This window comes from Accipiter gentilis, chromosome 17 (genome assembly GCF_929443795.1).
Source record: "Accipiter gentilis chromosome 17, bAccGen1.1, whole genome shotgun sequence".
NCBI classification, from domain to species: Eukaryota; Metazoa; Chordata; class Aves; order Accipitriformes; family Accipitridae; genus Astur; species Astur gentilis.
The window spans coordinates 25,190,502-25,208,577 of NC_064896.1; the positions used below are offsets into that span (position 1 = coordinate 25,190,502).

The following is an 18,076-nucleotide window of genomic DNA, read 5'->3' on the forward strand; positions in this document are numbered from 1 at the left end:
AGATCTCCACTCTAAATGGTAAAGAGACTTACCCTAAAAGGAGAATTCACAGCTGAAAGCCCTTAAACGTTCATTACAGGTTCTCGTGTGCCTGTTCTTGGAGCATTTCCACCGTTTTGTTTCAAATGATAGACACTTGTCAAGTTCTAAGACCTCTATTCCAACGGCAGCAGCATCTACAGAATTAGACTCTAATTAATACGTTTGTTGGCAGTTTCTATAGTGAGATCCAGAACTGAATAGGGCTGAAGATGAATGTGTTCCATCCTTTTCAGAATAGCTGTTTCTGGCCAAGGCTGATTTGCTGTAGCAGGGAAGAAAACTTGTCCAGGTTCTGCCTCTGATGTTACAATCCTCAGAGTAAAATAAATAATCTGTCTTCAAGACCATCAGTTTGATGTCATCAATAAGCATTTCATTTGCTTTTATAACAGGTAATAAAGAAGGAATCTATTTTGAGTATTAGCAAATTCCCTGCTATCTGAAGCATTACAGGTTTTTCAGCGAGAGTGATAACACAGAAACGTGGCGGACAATGGTTTTCAGAGACTGCCTGCTGCTTCTGCTGAGGAGGCAAAGATATTGTATATCATATCTTTGAGCCCCATAACTGCTGAATGTAAATCAGCATTACTACCTCATTCATCAGCGTGATGCCTTTAATTGTGGAGCTGGAAGATTAATTTACAGTGTCTGGAAAACGGCCCAATTTTCAGGAGAAGAGTTTGTATTAAATGATCAATGCAACAATGAAGAAGTGATTGTACGTAACCCTTGAATCTTATTTTGATCCAAGAAAAAAAGCAAAGACTATAGCCATGAATAGCAGCTTTTTATTCCCACAGGTTCCTGGATCCATTAAGATTATCATGGTATTTAAGTGTTACATCATTGTACCTGACCTCAAGTTCATTCATATTAATTTTTGTTGACTGAACAAACAAAAAGGGCGGTATATTAAATACTAAACTACGTTAAGAGCTGGACAGCATTATTTTCTTTCTTGCCTACAACCTTACAAACCTAGAAGCTTTGTTCTTAATTACTTAACTGTTATTGAAATGTCTCTTGTCCTTTTGTGAATCCTCAACAGAAACAGGACAAACTCCGAAGACGGATCAACAGTAAGACATACTTTCTTTTGACAATTAGCTGCAGCGACTTGGTCCTTCTGTCTGGTCCTGTCCATAACTACATATCCAGAATATATGTTTTACTGTGATTAAAGCTTATAAAATTAATAACTGTTTCCACATATGCTAGGAGATGAGTGTGAGAAAATAATTTCCTTATTTTTTCTTTTTTTAGAAAGCAGAACAGATATCAGGATCCATCTGAAAGCCTCTTTTGTATCACTGGTGTTTCTTTAGTCATCCAAACTTGCATTGTTGTCCCTCTTTCATTTCAGCCAATCTCAAATCCTACAAGAGTGGAGAGAAACAAAACACAATTTCCCCCCCATAAAACCGCAGCAGAGGGAGGAAGGAAGAAAGAGTGAGGTCGTATGAGCCATGAAACCGATCATAATCAAAGATTGCACAACTTCCATCGGCTGTCAAGTTTCTTCTGATCTGTTTTTATAAACTGAAATGTTTTGAACTTCCTACAAGTAAACTGGAAGCCTTTTTCTGTTAGCGAGACCATTAGAGGCTATGGAGATGCAGGCATAGTGTTTACCAAACAATAGAGGGTGTATCTCTGCAATTAAGTCAGTTAGCTTCCATCTTCCCAGCAGCTAACACGGTTGTTCTGGGCTTGCATTGCTCTAACCTCACAGGAGGATCACATAAGAGCTGATGGAGAACTCATAGCGGCTTCACCTTCTGAACCTTGATCTCTTACGGGAGCACGGTCCACAGAGCTACTACCATCGGCAGCACGAGCTTCTCCTCACAAAAAAGGAAGACGTTTGAGTGCAGACGTTAGTCTTCACAACATAGTAGTTATTTTGAACAACAGAAGATCACGCTGAGAAGTGCTTTCTGTGAATCTGAGTCAGGAGAGCCCTTTTCTGATGGAAATGTAGTTCTACACAGCATGATGTTGTCCTGAATATTTTAACTACTATTGGGGAAAAAAAATCCCAGCAGAACAGACTGGATGTGTATCTACTGCCTTTTGAGAGCTGGTTGCAGTGACTTTGTCCCAGCGGATGGTCCTGTCCAAACTGAAACACAGGAGGTTCCATCTGAACGTCAGGAAATGCGTTTTTATTGTGAGAGTGACCGAGCACCGGCATCATGAGAACCCATGTTCTCAAGTACTTTTTTTTAGTTTTAGATTAACTGCCTTATATTTTAGTGTAATAGACCTCATGTTGCACTTTGGTTTTTGTTCAAGTTTAACCTACTCTTTTTTTTCTTTTTACTAATTCAGGATTTTATAGATTGGTGGTCTGGTCTAATCATTTCTTATCACATTTTCTCACACCTTTCTGTCACCACTTGGCCATGTTTTGTAGACTAATTTCTCTGTTCCCCTTTACAATTCAGTCCTCTTAGCTGTATATATTCTTGTCATGCTAACATCCGCCAGTTCAGTAGTGTTTTTCATGTATTGAGAAAGAACACTGGAATGTGGCAGACTCTAAAAGAAATTCTTTTTAACTTGTTAAAAATGTTGTTATTTGGTTCAATTGTGCCTTCCATGTCTGCAGTCACCCTCTCTCAAATTTCTCCCATCGCTACGCAGAGTCTTTAAGCTGGACACATTTACTACATTCTCCAAATTCTGAAATCATACAGCTCCTATTTAATTTTTTTCCCCCAATATTTCTCTAATACGGATTCTAGGCATCCTGAGTAACAGCTAATGCTGGCTTCATTGTATAAGCTTGTTGCACACATCTGGCTTGCAGTGTGTTCTGGATAAGTAAGTGCTTTATTTTGTCTCATTTTCCTATGTGTGTTCTACCTGTCTTGTCTTTTTCAGACTATGAATTTTACTTTTGTTTGACTTGCTCAGCAAAAGTTTTTAGTGGATTTTTATTTTAGCTGGAAAGTGTAGGGATTCATAATTATTACAATATAAAGCCCCTTTCTGTGTGTCCCCAAATATATTTTCTCTTCTCTGTAGTTGTCTGTTAACTATATTCTTATGTATCTAAATATAAAAGCACTAAAATGATGTTCTAGGTAGTGCAAGCGTTTTGGTCTAAACAGTTACACAGTTGCTGTAACTGCAAAGAGAGTTCTCTGACAAAGTTTACGAGGACGAATCCTTCACTATTCCTAACCCTAAAATAATATTAAACATTTATCTAATAATGTGAATGATGTCGCCAAAAGTCATCATCTGCCTTGGGAGAAATTCTAGCTGGTGACAGTCCTATCTAGTCAAATATCAAATAAAATAATGAGGTCCTCCTCATACATATTCTTCTAGGAATGAGTCCGATGTCTGGCCTTTCCTCCAATTGCTCTTCCTATGCTCTCATAGAGCAAAGGTAATGTAGGTAGTGCAAACCAAACAATTACCAACTGATAGTGCCATTTCTTCAAGGCTCCACATTTTTATTTGAAACTTTCATTAGAAACATATTGGACTTTTTCATGATTATGATTAGCTATCTCCAAGTTTTGGACATAGTCTCTGCGTAGAGTAGATGTAACTATTAAAAATACAGAACAAGACTGGATTACCTGGATGTTAATAGAATGAGGTGCTTAGAAAAAAAAAAGGAGCATTAGAGAAATTATGACTATAGTTTACAGGAGGGGGGTTAACCTTTTGAAATTATTTGGCTATGCACTGTAATAAAATAAGTTATGATAGCCTTTGACAATTACAGAGGTTATCCTAAGTTACTAAGAATTCTGCTATCACTTGACATTACAAAACCCTCTTCTACTGCAAGATATGAATGCAATTTCCATGACCATCACTGGGAATTACTGTGGGCTGCCATGGCAGGATAAGACCTGGTATGCCCATTTATGAAATTATATTATACCTGTGCTGAAATATATCTGTAAGTTCTGAAAGGGTACCGTAAACTCTGATACGCCATAAGAACCCCACTAAACTTTTGAGGAAAATAGTTAGCTAGCTCCTAGTTGCAAGTAAAAGCTGTAAAGTCTACCTGCTGCCTGAAATACACTTTTGTTTAAAGCCAAATTTACTTTTCCCCATTCCGACCGGTTATAGTGTGTGATACAGACTGGTACAGACTTACAACAAACGGAGCTGTAAGGTGTCATCCACAGTGCTAAGGGAACTGCCCCAAATCATCCATACCATTAAAGCGTGTTTCCTAGCAGAGGTGGCTTAGACCAAGTAGCACTGTCCCCAAAAATGCCCAGCCACCGACCAAGGCCTTTTCACAGTACGCAGATTAGATGCGATTACCCTGATTTGGGAAATAAGGCAGTTCAGCCGCAGGGACGCGAGCCATGCTGTCATGGGTTACCCCAGAGCTGGAGGGTAATCCCTCACCCGTTTCTCTAAACTAGTGCAGACGTAGCCTGGAAGTATTCACTCGACTTCAGATGGTGAATACGTTGTTTTAAAAGAGTTGAGAAAGAATCAGGGACATACCTAGTAAACTTTTTATCTTTGCACAATATAAATAATTGCAGCTTAAATACATTTTCTTGAGTGTTTGCGTGCTCTCTGGATTTGCATTTTTACCTCAATAAAATCTATCACTTAGACCTAGCGAGCATTTGTTCTGCTTTGCATCACCTAGAAACTGCATTGACTTATTATAAGCGTTCTCCATCGTAGCCGGGACAATTTTACATACTATAAATCAGGATGGAACTTGTCTTTATGTCTGTCTACAGCCATAATATTTCCTACCCAATTGTCACCTACAGTACAATTATTTTATCCAGGGCTTCTCTAGATTTACTTTTGTTAGGCTCACAAACACAGGTACTGCCTAGTGGAAGGTATATTAGCTGTATGATGTGCATTAATCTTTTCCCCAAACCGCTCAGAAAAGCACTGGTTTCTCTGTGTGATGTTGTTTTATGTTGGTCAGGTAGGATGCTAAAAAGTAATGCTGAATACTTTCTAATTGTATCACTAAAGTTGAAGTAATGGAATGAATATGATTTCTAATAATTTGTTGATTTTTTAAGAATCATTTATTTCATTGTGCTCTGTATATATCATCCAGAATCTTTTTATTTCTGTGATATACCTCTGCCACTTGAATTTCAGCCACTCCGCCCTGCATTTTTCTGGTTTTTTTCAGTTCTACCAGGTTATATCCAGCCAATTTCGCAATGATAACTTGTGAAACTATGTAAAAATTTCATATTTTTGTTTTGGGAAAATTAATTCCTGTGTTCAGTTTGGAATCTTTGCGATAAAAACAGCTATAAGAAATCGAAAAACCTGCATGCTTTGTTGAAGTGCTTTAGCTGTCACGTGCGCTACTTTATGTTATAGGTCCTTTGCTAGTAACGTTAAATGGAAATCATCCTTTAATTAGTTGGATGGGTAGATCCAGATTCTCTGTACGCTCTATCCGTGAAGAGCTCCATGAAGCTGACATGTTGTGAATCACCTTGGGTGAATCACTGGGTGAACATACACTTTTTATCCTGTTTTCTCTTGAGTGTTGCAAGGAGGTTACAGAAACACAGCGTTCCGCAGTTACATTTTCTATTGCTGTAATTGTCACAACTAGCAATAAAAAAAAATGTTAACATTGCGTGCCGTTGAGCAGCAATACATGATGTTTCAAAAGGCTTTCTAGAGCACCTGCTTAGGATGTAGAAACAATTCTTTTTAGCTCGACAGTTATGGATTTGTAACAAGACTACCGCCTTTTTACAGTTTATGCAAGTAAGTTTTCTAAATTCATATTGAAAAGAGCAAGGGAATACATTCTGTGGGCAAACTAGACTTCATCTTACGGCTGTTGCCCTGGTGAAATATTTTCAGTAAATCACAGTCTTTATGCCGTCCTTGGATCTTCTGCAATCTCAGCTGCCACTGCTGTATAATGTACATTGATTTCTGTTTGGTATTCAGAGAGAGAGAAAGCTGTTTAATCATTTGGTTTCTGACTTGTTAATAAAAAATCTGTCGTCTTTAATAAGTTTATTTTAGATAAAACTACAGTCTCTGCCACAATTTGACATACTTTCTTATGTTTTTTAAAGTAACAAATGATGCTGAGGATGAGACAATATCACTGTAATTTCTTCTTACCAAGTGAATGCCTTTGTGATTTGCAGTGCTGTTCAACACACAGAGAATGAAAGCTATTTAATCATTCTCCATATGAATTGTAAATAAAGTTTTACAGTTGTCCCACATCGAGGGAAATGAAAGAAGAAAAAAGAGAGAGACCTTTGCTCATTATAAGAAAACCTTTTCTAATAGTGCAGAACATGTCTATTCTAGAATGTGAACATCTTTTATATCACTAACAGTTTTCCACCCCATCACATCTCATTGATATTCTGCTTCATTAAAGTCTCACGGCAGAAAAGTTATTAACATGCAGAAGTAATCTTATATCAGATTGGGAAAAAAACCCCAAGTCTAATAATATAATTACTGATGTTATATGATGGGAAATCACTAATATGATTAGAAGTGCCCGACAGATAATGCTGAGAGATTTGATAAAGTCCACCTGGGTTTGGAGGAGTCAATGGATCCAAGTCCCAGCTACTGTAGGGAACAGCAGCAGGGTTGGACTCCAATTAGAAGAGCATAAATCAGCTTGTTTTAATGCATCTGCAGCTGGTTTGCACTTTGTAGCTGGACTGTTCTCTGCATTAAAGGTGTTCCTCCAGTTTAGCACTTTGTTTCGGAACAATGATTATGATCTATAAGTATAGATAAAACTTTGTCATTCAGATAATTAATTATCTTTTGAAGTACTCCAGGTTGAAGTTTTCAGCAACCTGTACTGTCCCACATCTCATTGACTATAGAAGACAATTGAGTCCATAGAGCCAGATAAATCCCTCTTGCATTTCTGCCAGTGTCGACCTGGGAGATGTACACTGAAATTGTGGGACAGCAGCTGGTCCGACTAAGAGGAGTTTCAGAAAAAAATATTTAAAAGACTTGTTTAGCGTGCAGGCATACGAATTTAATTGTTTTAGATGTTCAACATGCATCAGCTCAATGGACCAGAATTCTTCAGGCACGTGTAAGAACAATTTTTAGACAAAGCAGCTCGGAGTGTGTGAGCTAATAGCTTCCCAGAGGTACCTTGTGCACAGCTTTTACGTTGCATGATGTGCAACAGCATGACTGAAAATGCAGAATTTTCTAGATTCTGTGAAATCTCACAGGGACTGAATTTCTCCTGCTATTGTTCCTGTGGGTGACAAAATGGTTGCTTAGAAATGTCTTCAGATATTTTATATTTATAGCTTAAGGAAGATGCTGTCTGACACTCTAGAAATGTATTTTGGTTTCTCAGCTCGAATTTATAACACAATATGCTTGGTCTTGTGGAAAGTTTGTCAGACGTGTGTAACGAAGTTGTGACAGAAATCAATTAAAGGAGAACCAGGTTTCCAGTATCCATTGATAACAGATCAGAGAGAGGCACATTAACAGGGGAAAAGACAAAATTGAATATCAGAATAATAAAACAAGGGAAGAAATTAGATATTATTCTTTATAAAAGGCTGGATAACTGGATAGGATTATTTTCTTTATATTATCCGAGCAGATTAAGAATAACTTTTCTCGAATAATTGAAATTACATCAACATAGTTCAGTTCAAAATAAGATATGATCTTTGACCCCTTCAGCCTGTACCCATGTGTTCGGTGAGAAGTTCACAAGCCCGTCCTGATAACATAGGCCACAATATTTATTAATTTTTTTTTTTCTCGAGAAATATTAAGAAAATGGTATATGTTCCTTTTGTTATTGTGCCTTTATGCACGTAAGCTCATCAGCTGCTTCTTAGTGATAAACAAAATAGTGCCAAGGCATGGTCTTGGACTGTTTCCCACGGTTGCTAAGTTAGAAGCACAGTTCTTGGCATGGTCTCGTCTTGTGACAATGAAGAATCTCCCAGACAATTCCCAGACTGAGTCTGAGGATGAGCATGAGTTAGGGTCTATATCTACAACGGGTATTTTAGCTGTAACCTTTCTCTTTCGGAAGGTAAAAGAAATTAACTATACAGACATGAGACATACTGTGCCAGATAGGTTCTTGTCCATTTTATTTACTAGTGTAGATGAGGCAACACTAGCTATGAGATTCTAACCAGGAGCAGAACAGCGGCAGCTTCTTGTAAGCATCCAAGGGTCATGACTGAAAAACCATTGTTGTCTTTGAAGATCAAAAAAACCCCACCCTAAACCAACTGGGTTTTTGAAAGTGAAAGATTTAAAAAAGTAGCCTTTTGCTTTATAATGGTCTGTGGTTTTTTGTTTTCCTGCCACCTTGGTTTAAATTTCCAGTACTGCATTGATGCAACCTTCTAATTATGAACTTATATGAATTACGAAGTAGCTACCATTTATGACATAATATGCATAAAGCATACAGAAGGAATAGCATTATACAAAAAAATCATCCACAGCAGTGTTTTGGACATCTGTTTAAGAGATGCTTGCCTTTGATTAAACCTTCTCCTCTGCAGAGAGGGAATGTCCTGTTCCACTTACGCCTCATTTGTGCTTCCTGTCTACAATGAAGAGTGGATTTCAGACATCTGATCGAAGAACCCTCATTTATTTCAGAATTGTGAAATCTAAGAGATATAATGCCTATTACAGTCCTTTATTTAAACATTTAATTCACCCCGTTGGTCTGGTTGCACGTGTAGAAGGTAAGTAAAAATCACTAGATTTGTTTTTGCCTGACCTCTCCTTTTGCTATCACGTAACTGTTGTTAAATTCCAAATGACGAAAAGTCTCTACTTGTGTTTTCTTTCTGCTGGTGCTTATTCCGCTGTGACTTGATCTCAGATAAGTGGTTCTTTGGACATAGTGGACATGACCCTAGCTTAACAAACAAACTGCAAATAAGCCTACATTTTTCCTGCCAAACTCAAGGCGCGAGAGGAAGGGTAAGAGAGTCTCTGAGCTTTGAAATGATTCTGCTTTCTTCTCAAATGTTACAGTTTTTGCATCTTAAGTCTCTCAGCTTGGTGGCTGGTGAAGGAAATGCCCCTTCACAGCTGGAAAACAGTGTAACATGAGCAAGCAAGGACCGAAACTTGAAAGTGAAAATAATAATTTGCATGCTAATCCTGGAGACCTCAGAGCTTATTTCTTCCCAAAACAGAAACAGTTATAAGAAATCAGGCTATTCAGGTAAACCTCTGCTGAGAAAGTATACTGATGAATGATTCCTAAAGCATGTTTCTGCAAATATTATACTGAGAAAATGCGACGTGACAGTGGAGAGCAATTGTTTTGCTAAAAATTGGTAGTTTATACCACTGTAAGATCTATGTAATAATTGTGGATCATATCCTCACCTAGACACAAACTTTATGCACTGCAGATTAGGGGACATAGAAGAAAAAAAGGTGTTTCCAAGATACCTAAAAAATTTCTTAATCCTTGGGACATCTTCAGCCTGTGGGAGTTCTGTCAGGAATCCCCTGAGTACAGCATTTAAAAATGCCTGACAGATTATAAAGCCATGCAAAGGTTTCTCACCCATTCAATAAAACCTGAGGATTAATTCCTTTCATGTTTCCTGCAAAAGCACGTATTCTAGAATTAATATCATCCCAGGCAGAGACCTTTTTCCTTTCATCCCACTGCCGTGCAGCACTGCAGACAGCCTGGCTCTGTCTCCTCGAGGACCTCTTCACAGGTATTGCAAAGCTGCCGTTCAGCCCTCCAGAAGCTGGCTCTTCTCCAGGCTGAATAAGCCCTGTTCCTCAGTCTTTTCTCGTAGGACCACTGCTTCAGCCTCCTGAGTATCCTCATGGGCCTCTGCTGGATTTTCTTCACTTCGTTGCCGTCTTTCCTGAATTGGGAGGCCAAAAATTGGACAGGGTATTCTAGATGCAGTCTAAAATGTTCCAAGTGAAGGGGGATAATCTCTTCCTTTGATCCACTGGTCGTGCTCCTGGTGATACAGCCCAGGACGTTGTCTGTCTTTGCTGCGAGAGCACCTTGCCGACACACGCTCAGCTTGCTGTTTATGCGGGGCCCCTGGTCCTTTTTGGCAGAGGTGCCCCCCAGCCCGTCAGTACCCAGCCTATTTTGTTGTTTCAAGGTGTTTTTTTCTCTCAGGTGCAGGACTTTGCATTTCTCCTTGCTGAATTTCATGATGTTCCTGTTGGCCCATTCCTCCAGCATGTCTAGGTCCTTCTGAATGGCATCCCTGCCCACCCTGCCATCGGGAGTATCGGCTGGTCCCTCATTTATCAACATCTGCAAATTTGCTGAGCTCCGTCATCTCTTCCTCATCATTGGAGGAGGTGAGTGAACAATGATGAAGATGTTATACAGGAAAGGTCCCAGTACAGGTCCCTGAGGCACCGCTCTGGCATCTAGACCCCTGCCAGGTGGTCTACTCCATCCAGGTAGAGAATGACCATTAACTGTTACTCTCTGAACCCCTCCAGCCGGCCAGTTGGGGTTTTTTTACTCATCTAATTGTTCACCTATGCCAGACCATAAGGTCCTAACTGGGCTACAAGACTCCAGTGGGAGACAGTGTCAAAATTCTTGCTAAAATCAAGGTAAATGGCAACCACAGCTCTCCTCTTGTCCACAAATCTAGACATCTTATCACAGAGGACAGTCAGGTTGGTCAAGCATTATTTGCCCTTGGTAAACCCATGCTGACTGTTCCTGATCACCTTCTTTCCCTTGATGTGCCCAGAAGCGTGCTCCAAAAGCCTTGTTCCACGCTATGCTGCCTGTGTTCAACACCATCAATTCAGAAATTCTTTATTGCAACCAAAAATGAGGCATATGCTTAAAACAGCTGGGTGTCATGTGTTTTAGAGCATTTTATAGCAAAATATATCTATTATCCCTCATTTTTTTGATACTTCAATAATGCAGGTATTTCATGTATGATATTTTCTGGTCCAGTAGTCAGCAATAACAAAAGCTGGGTAATTGAAGCAGGTATAATATGCCACTTGTCACTATCAAAGCATTACAATTTTGATGCTTGGGAATCTCATATATGGGCTCTCAAATCAAAGAAGCAGATGCCTTCCTGCTGGAGACAGGGTCAGAGTTTGCATTGAAATCCTAAGGGTGTATATGGGTGTCCTGCTTAGTGCCAGCTGGCTTGTGAATGATATTTACCTAAGCTCTCTTTTTTATTGATATTTTCCAGACAGCAAACATGACTGAATGTTCTGTCCCTGTGACTCCAAGATATTGTGGGTGATTGTCAGTCTGATGCAGAAATTCTCTGTGCCTCACTGCTTCACAGTTTTTGAAGTACAAGACAAATTCTGTGGTCTTCGGGGCATGTAATTTCAGTCTCCAGTTTTTGAAATTAATTTCCACCACTGTAAGAGAAAGCAAGCAGTAATTTTCTTATTGTTTTTCCCAATAAGTATGAAAACACAGTTTATGCCATTAAGGTTGTGACCAAGTATCCCTAAAAGCCCAAATAATAAAATTTAATAATCCTTCTCAGGATAAGTCAACCAGAGAGTAAATCCAGATGGTAATTTAGCACAATTTCAGGGATGCTGTAAATTACAGTTGCTGGAATAGTCCCTTGATGCAAGTCCTGTGACAATTACATTTTCCTTTTCATGGCATGTTCCTTCACTGCAATTTCCTTTTCCAAACTTGATCATTTTCCCCCACATGGGAGACAGCGAGCTCTAGCATATGGATTTCCCCATGGATTTTGTTGTCCAAGGGGCAACTGTGAGTCATCACAAGGCTCCATAAAGAATCCAGCCTTTAGTGGCAGAGATTCGGACTTCAGTATTTGCTTCTGCACTGATATTGAAGGTGGATGAGTGGTCTAAAAACCACTTCTGAAGCAAGGCAGACAGGCTCAACGCTTTTTGTCTAAATTATGGGTAAAGATATTTGTGCCATGTATCCATCCATATACTGTCTGAAATGAGGAGAGGAAAGATGCTGCTTGCCGGTACTTTGACAATTTTCTTTTGAGGAGAATTACACTTAATAGAGCTGTCTGACACAATTGCTTTTTTTTTTTATGTTTGTTAAAAATAAAACCTGTGTATCTCAGATTTACATATACCTGTTTTCTGTAGAACATAATCTACTTGTATGTCCTGCCACAATACTTAAGATACACCACTTTTGCCTCTTCCAATGGCCTAAATTCATGCCTGCCATATATCCCTTACAAATATTAATTGGTGTTACTCCAGGGATGAATTTGGCTGCTCAGTATTGAATCAACCCAGTTGTTCATCTGGATGGGTACGCTTCCTTGAACACTGCCCAATGCCTAATATCTGAAAGGCAAATGAAACTTTTCCTCATAAAGCTGTTTAACGGTATTGTAGGTTCATGGGGGAAAAGAATATATTTTCCTATGCCCATTAGCGTTACTGATGACTTTTTCAGATGCAAAAGAGAAGCATAAATTTTCAAAGCAAAATACAAGGTGAGAGTAGCTGTTCTGAGTTAAACCCTTTCTGAAAGACTGGGAGGAACTGGGGGCAGCGATCGTGGAGGCAGCAATCATAAAGGCAACGGTGAGAGGCGGCCACTTGGCCGGGCCCATATATATCAGTTGGACTTGAGGTAAAGAGAGTTTAGGAGCCAAAGTACAGCCCTCGGAGACCTCTAGGACTCGCTGTGCATCCACAGCATAGTCTGCACAGTAAGGTACTTTGTGTGCCAAACGCGGGAAACTGCTGTTGTACCCTTTTAAAACAAAACCATCTCCAAATCTGTGGATGCACTGGAATCCAGCTAGAAAGAGGTGAGGTGTCGAGCCTTGAACCCTAGCTCTAACCCCAGTCTCAGCACTAACCACAGCTGTAGCTTGCGACCAATCCCAAAATAAAATACAAGATAGGGCACTAGCCAGTGTCGATGTCATTCCTCCTCCTAACTGTGTAAGCCCATGGAAGTTAACCAAAGTTTTGCTTTTAAGGCCTGTTCAGGTTTCCAAACCTTAACCTTGACCAGAAGAATTACAACTCAATGTAATTCTCTGAGGGAAAGGAACAAGTCAAGCATTACTTAGAATCCCTAAAAGTTTGTATTTTGAAAACCCCAAACATAAACTTGACTCTTGAGCATTTACATTCCTCTAACTTATTATACCCATGAGACTGATCCCTACAGTAAACAACAACTTTAGGAATTGGTTACTGCTGACATCACCCTCTTCATAGCTTGGTGCACTAAGCAGATTCCAGTCATGTAGAGGACTTCTGACATTTTGCTTTTTCAAATTCTAATTGTTATCCTGACCTTAATTTTCACCTTAAATATCACAAGGGTATCATTCTTTAGGTTAAAATGCAAAGTAAGAAATCGGAGCCTTTTGACTCCATTAGTCTGTCTAACTCTGCTGAATTTTCAGGATCCATCTATTATTTAGTTTAACTGTTAACTTCCACTGTCCACAACACTATCCATGATTTTGACTCCAGACAGGGAAGCAATACTTAGACTAAAATGATGCGGTTTAATACCCAGAGAAAATAAGAGAAAAAAAATTTACAAGGTATTAACACCAGGCCGCTTCCTAATCTATGCACTGTGTGCAGGACAGAAGCTTTGTGTTTTCCAAACTTTTCCTTCACCCCTTGTCATGGTTTAACCCCAGCCAGCAACTCAGCACCACAGAGCCGCTCGCTCACTCCCCCACACCCACTGGGATGGGGGAGAGAAGCAAAAAAATTTAAAACTCATGGCTTGAGAAAAGGAAGAAAATAACGATAATAATAATTATACTAAAATGATAATAATAAGAATAAAAGAATTGGAATATACAAAACAAGTGATGCACAATGCAATTTTTCACCACTTGCCGACCGATGCCCGGTTAGTTCTCGAACAGTGATCCCTCCAGGCCAACTCCCCCCGGTTTATATACTGGGCATGACGTCACACGGTATGGAATACCCCTTTGGCCAGTTTGGGTCAGCTGCCCTGGTTGTGTCTCCTCCCAACTTCTTGTGCCCCGCCAGCCTTCTCGCTGGCTGGGCATGAGAAGCTGAAAAATCCTTGACTTGGTCTAAACACTACTTAGCAGCAACCGAAAACATCAGTGTGCTATCAACGTTCTTCTCATCCTAAATCCAAAACATAACACTAGACCAGCTACTAGAAAGAAAATTAATTCTATCCCAGCTGAAACCAGGACAACCCTGTTCTATCCCAAATTTAAACAGACCAAAAGCAGCAGTGAAATAGAAAATGAGGTACTGAAAGTTACACCGGCCTTCTTCCTAGTGTTTCAGCCTGTTGCATCTAATCATCGTTTACACTGCTGAAGTCCTAAACTTTAACCTCTACCTTGATTTTAACTTTAAACATAGGCAGAAGATCCAGACAAGCAGAAGAATAAAAAAGAAGTTATTAGGAATTGTTGGTAAGAGATATCTTCCTGTTTTCCCAGATTTTGAAAAATCAAGGTATTAAGTTTGGCTGTTGTCTTTAATCTCCAAGACTTTATTCGTGCCAAACTGAAATTCTAACCTTAAAATGGCCAGGGAAGTGCAGGGGGGGAGGGGAATTGAATATATTAACATCATCCATTTTCCTTATTTTGTAGCACGTGTAGAATCCAAGCATCATCTCAACTGCTGAAGATACAGTTTTCTAAACTTTGGCTAACTAACTCCAAATAATACATGCTGCTAGTATGTCTGTGTGCAAAAGAAGACACAGCTCAATTAAGTTGCCAGTACACAGCAGTTTAGATAAAACAAAACTACTACTTTATTGGTATTTTTTTTGTAATGTCTTGCTTTTGACTGGCTATATGGTCATTACTGGATTGACTCCAAGCAAGGACCATCCTGGGACGAAGAGATGAAATAGTTCGTTTTCAGGATCATATATGCCTGGGGATGGAGGAACAGAGCACCTTTGTCTTAGTGGAATAGGTCTGACCAGTTGCCGTGCTTCAGTGGCTTCCCTGAGGATATATCCACACCAACCCTAGCCTGAACTCAGGACCATGCCCCAGCTGCCCTCCTCAAGTTTAGGGTTTTTTTGTTCAGAATTATGATACAATCAAAGGCACACACCACATGTAGATAACAGCATTTGGTTTTCTATAATGTGGGACTAGTAGTTGTTTCTCAGCTGAAAAAGACTCAAGAATACTTCTCTTCCCAGAAAGGTGAAAAAATTAGATTTACAAGAAAACAAGTGAAAACCACCTGAGGAGCGTGAGCCCTCAGGCAGGGAGCTACTAATTACCAGAGCTCCCAGCTGATTCTAATGCCACCTTCTGCCTAGTTACAGCCTCTGCTAACAATCTCTTTTGTTTCAGCAGAAAATCAAACGGGTGAGCTTAAAACAGTGTGGTGCAAGCATTGGATGCAGCACTCTGGATGGAGCAGTAGCTTTTCAGCTTTCTATGTATAGAAGCAAGCTTTAGGAGAGTCATCTTGTTCCTGAGGTATGCTTAGTTGTGGTTAGCATGGGTCAGGACTGCTGGTGTTAAGGCAGATTTTTTTTAATAGTTTGCCTGTTAGGCATCAAGCAGGAACAGAGTCTGGAAGAGGATTGTGATGTGCGAATAATGCGGAGGTGTACGGAGGGGTGGATTTCTTCTAGCTTTAAGGTTTTCCAATATATTTTTGGTGGCAACCAGTTTGCAGAAAAGAGAAGAAACAAATGTGATGTTTTGTGAAAGAAACCATAAAGAAAAGGTTTGTCAGCAGTTTTGGTGGTCTCTGTGTATGTTTCAATTGGTGTAACAGCTGCTATTCTCTTTTACGTAGCAGTAATTGAACAGGTAACCTGAAAATCAGAAATGGGAGTTGTTGTAATTGGCTGAGGCCATAGCACGTTTTACTTTCTTTGGTCTATAGAGAAGTCAGTAATGTGGTATTTAATGGGGGGTGGAAAGGATTTGTGTTCCTAAAATGTTTGGGACTAGGAAGGTACCAACAATTATGACCTGATAAAGGGCAGAGATCCTGTCCCTTATGTCTATCAATGTTGACTTAGGCGTGTTTATTATTTGCATTGCAGTATTACCTAGGTATCCTAGCTCTTAAGACTCACTCGGGCTGTATACCGTGGAGCATATCAAAAGACGGTATTCGCCTCAAAGAGCCAAAAACCGAAATAATTCAATGTAGCAGAGACGGGATATGTTCTTTTGGAGAATGCGATATATTTTTCTCATCTTATGTCACTATCTCAAGTGAGCGCACTATTTGCTTAACAACACTGCAGCTTATGAAGTTCCTTTTTGTAGTTAATGATTCAGGTAAATGCGAACGTGAACTAAAAGAAAAAAATTCTTCGGTTCAAAGTGCAATTTGACTATTTCCTTCTTTGTGCTGTGTAGATCCTATAATGAGACCCTTGATGAGGCACAGAACAAATTTGGAATGTGCAGCAGCTCTCTATCAGGGCAGACCACAAAGATCCTCCTCTGTGAAAAGCCCCTACCCAAGTTATGTTTAGAATAAATAGAACAGTTGAAAGATTGGTATGAAAATAACTTTATGGCTGGTTTGTTTAGTATGTAAAGAGTGACGACAGAGGTAACTGCACTGAGAGAGCAGTGAAAATTTGGTATTGTCCATTTTGATGCATAAAATGCACGCAAAATTGTTTGAAAAGTCCAAGTTGATTAGTAATAGGAAATTTGCAGTAATTGTAGTGAAATGGAAAAAAGGAAACAAGGCAAGAGCATTGGAAAGAATACATTTAATTGCATGTAATTACTTGATGTATATTTCAATCAGGGAAAGAAAGGGAAAGGAGCATACTAAATAGTGTTGGTGTGGCAATTACTCCAAGATGATTTTCTCAAATGACTGAACTTTTGCGTGTTGGTTTTAAATTTTAAAAAAAACCCAACAAACCAAAACCAAGCAAAACACTAAAACTGTTGTGAGTTCTCTGTAGCTATGTCTGAAAATGGTTGTAAGAAATTCTTTGCTGCGATCAGTCAAAATCCTCTGCCAAGTCCATCCCATGCATTTGTATGTGTAGACAAAATGAACGTTCTCTTGTGGTAATGTTCTGTAAGCATGTTAGGTAGAATACAAGTTTAACAAAATCTTAACCATCAGTGTAAAAATAAAATATTGTATGTTGTTATATGATGTCACAAACATTTACAAGTGCGAGCACCCCAAGATTGAGCTGCTCAATTGAACAGGTTTTTGGCGTATCAGGTTTGCTATCTTTGAACAAATTATGGTCTGGTTTGAAATAAGAATGCGTGCGTGGCAGGAGGGAAAGTAGAAGCAAACCAGAGGTGAGGCAAGGTTCCTAGCATGAATTCAAGTGCTTTAGTCTCTAAACAAGCAATCGGACTATGCTAAATAATTAATAAATTAAAGATCGCATCCCATCTATGGTTTTGATCTATATTCCCCATAGGCAATAAAGTTTAGGGGTGGAATACCTTGTCGTGTTTTTTTACGGCTTCTTATCCTGGAGAAATTCATATGAATGCTTACCGTTTTGGATTTAGGGGTAATGCAGGGGCATGCTTCTACCAGTGACAAGCAAATGTGTGGACTCTATGATCTTGGGGTCTTTTCCAACCTGAATGATTCTATGATTTGGAGGGGGACGGGAATGCACATTCTGAGTTATGGAGGGATTTTTTCTTTCTTTCTGATAGCATCTAATAGGCATGTTATACGTTTCTAAGATGGTAAAGAAAACGTACAGAAATACTACACAGAGATGGTGGAATCTAAATGTAGATAGGTGGGCGGTTGCTTAAGTATGGATCTCAGCTTGCGTGCAATCAGGGGACTTTGCCAGGGACCATAGTTAGTAACAGTGAACGTCTTGAGGCTTCTAATTGTATTTAATCCAGAAGAAAAGCTCTCCTGCGACTCGTATCGAAGTTGCGTTCTGAAGGACGACATTTTGGTCTGTGGACGTACTAGGCCTGGCTCTGACCGGCACAGTGGGATAGCTGCAGCGATGTAGGGTTGGAAGCACGGGTGACCTCTCTGGCTGCCTGGCGTGAGCTCTATCGTGAGCTACTACCTT

At 39.5% G+C, this 18,076-nt stretch overlaps 1 long non-coding RNA gene across 3 annotated transcripts in view; it reads left to right on the top strand.

Annotated features, from left to right (window-relative positions):
- LOC126047009 (uncharacterized) overlaps window positions 1-10,360 on the top strand; it is a 74,203-nt gene extending 63,843 nt beyond the window's left edge. For 2 of the 3 annotated variants that reach the window (XR_007508499.1, XR_007508503.1), the window contains one exon: window positions 435-6,346. This is a non-coding gene — a long non-coding RNA (uncharacterized LOC126047009). Of the gene's footprint in view, window positions 1-434; window positions 6,347-8,579; window positions 8,769-8,908; window positions 9,010-10,255 lie in introns of those variants that run through there. The other variant, XR_007508501.1, reaches the window with a different exon arrangement.
- Window positions 10,361-18,076: the final 7,716 nt, after the last annotated feature.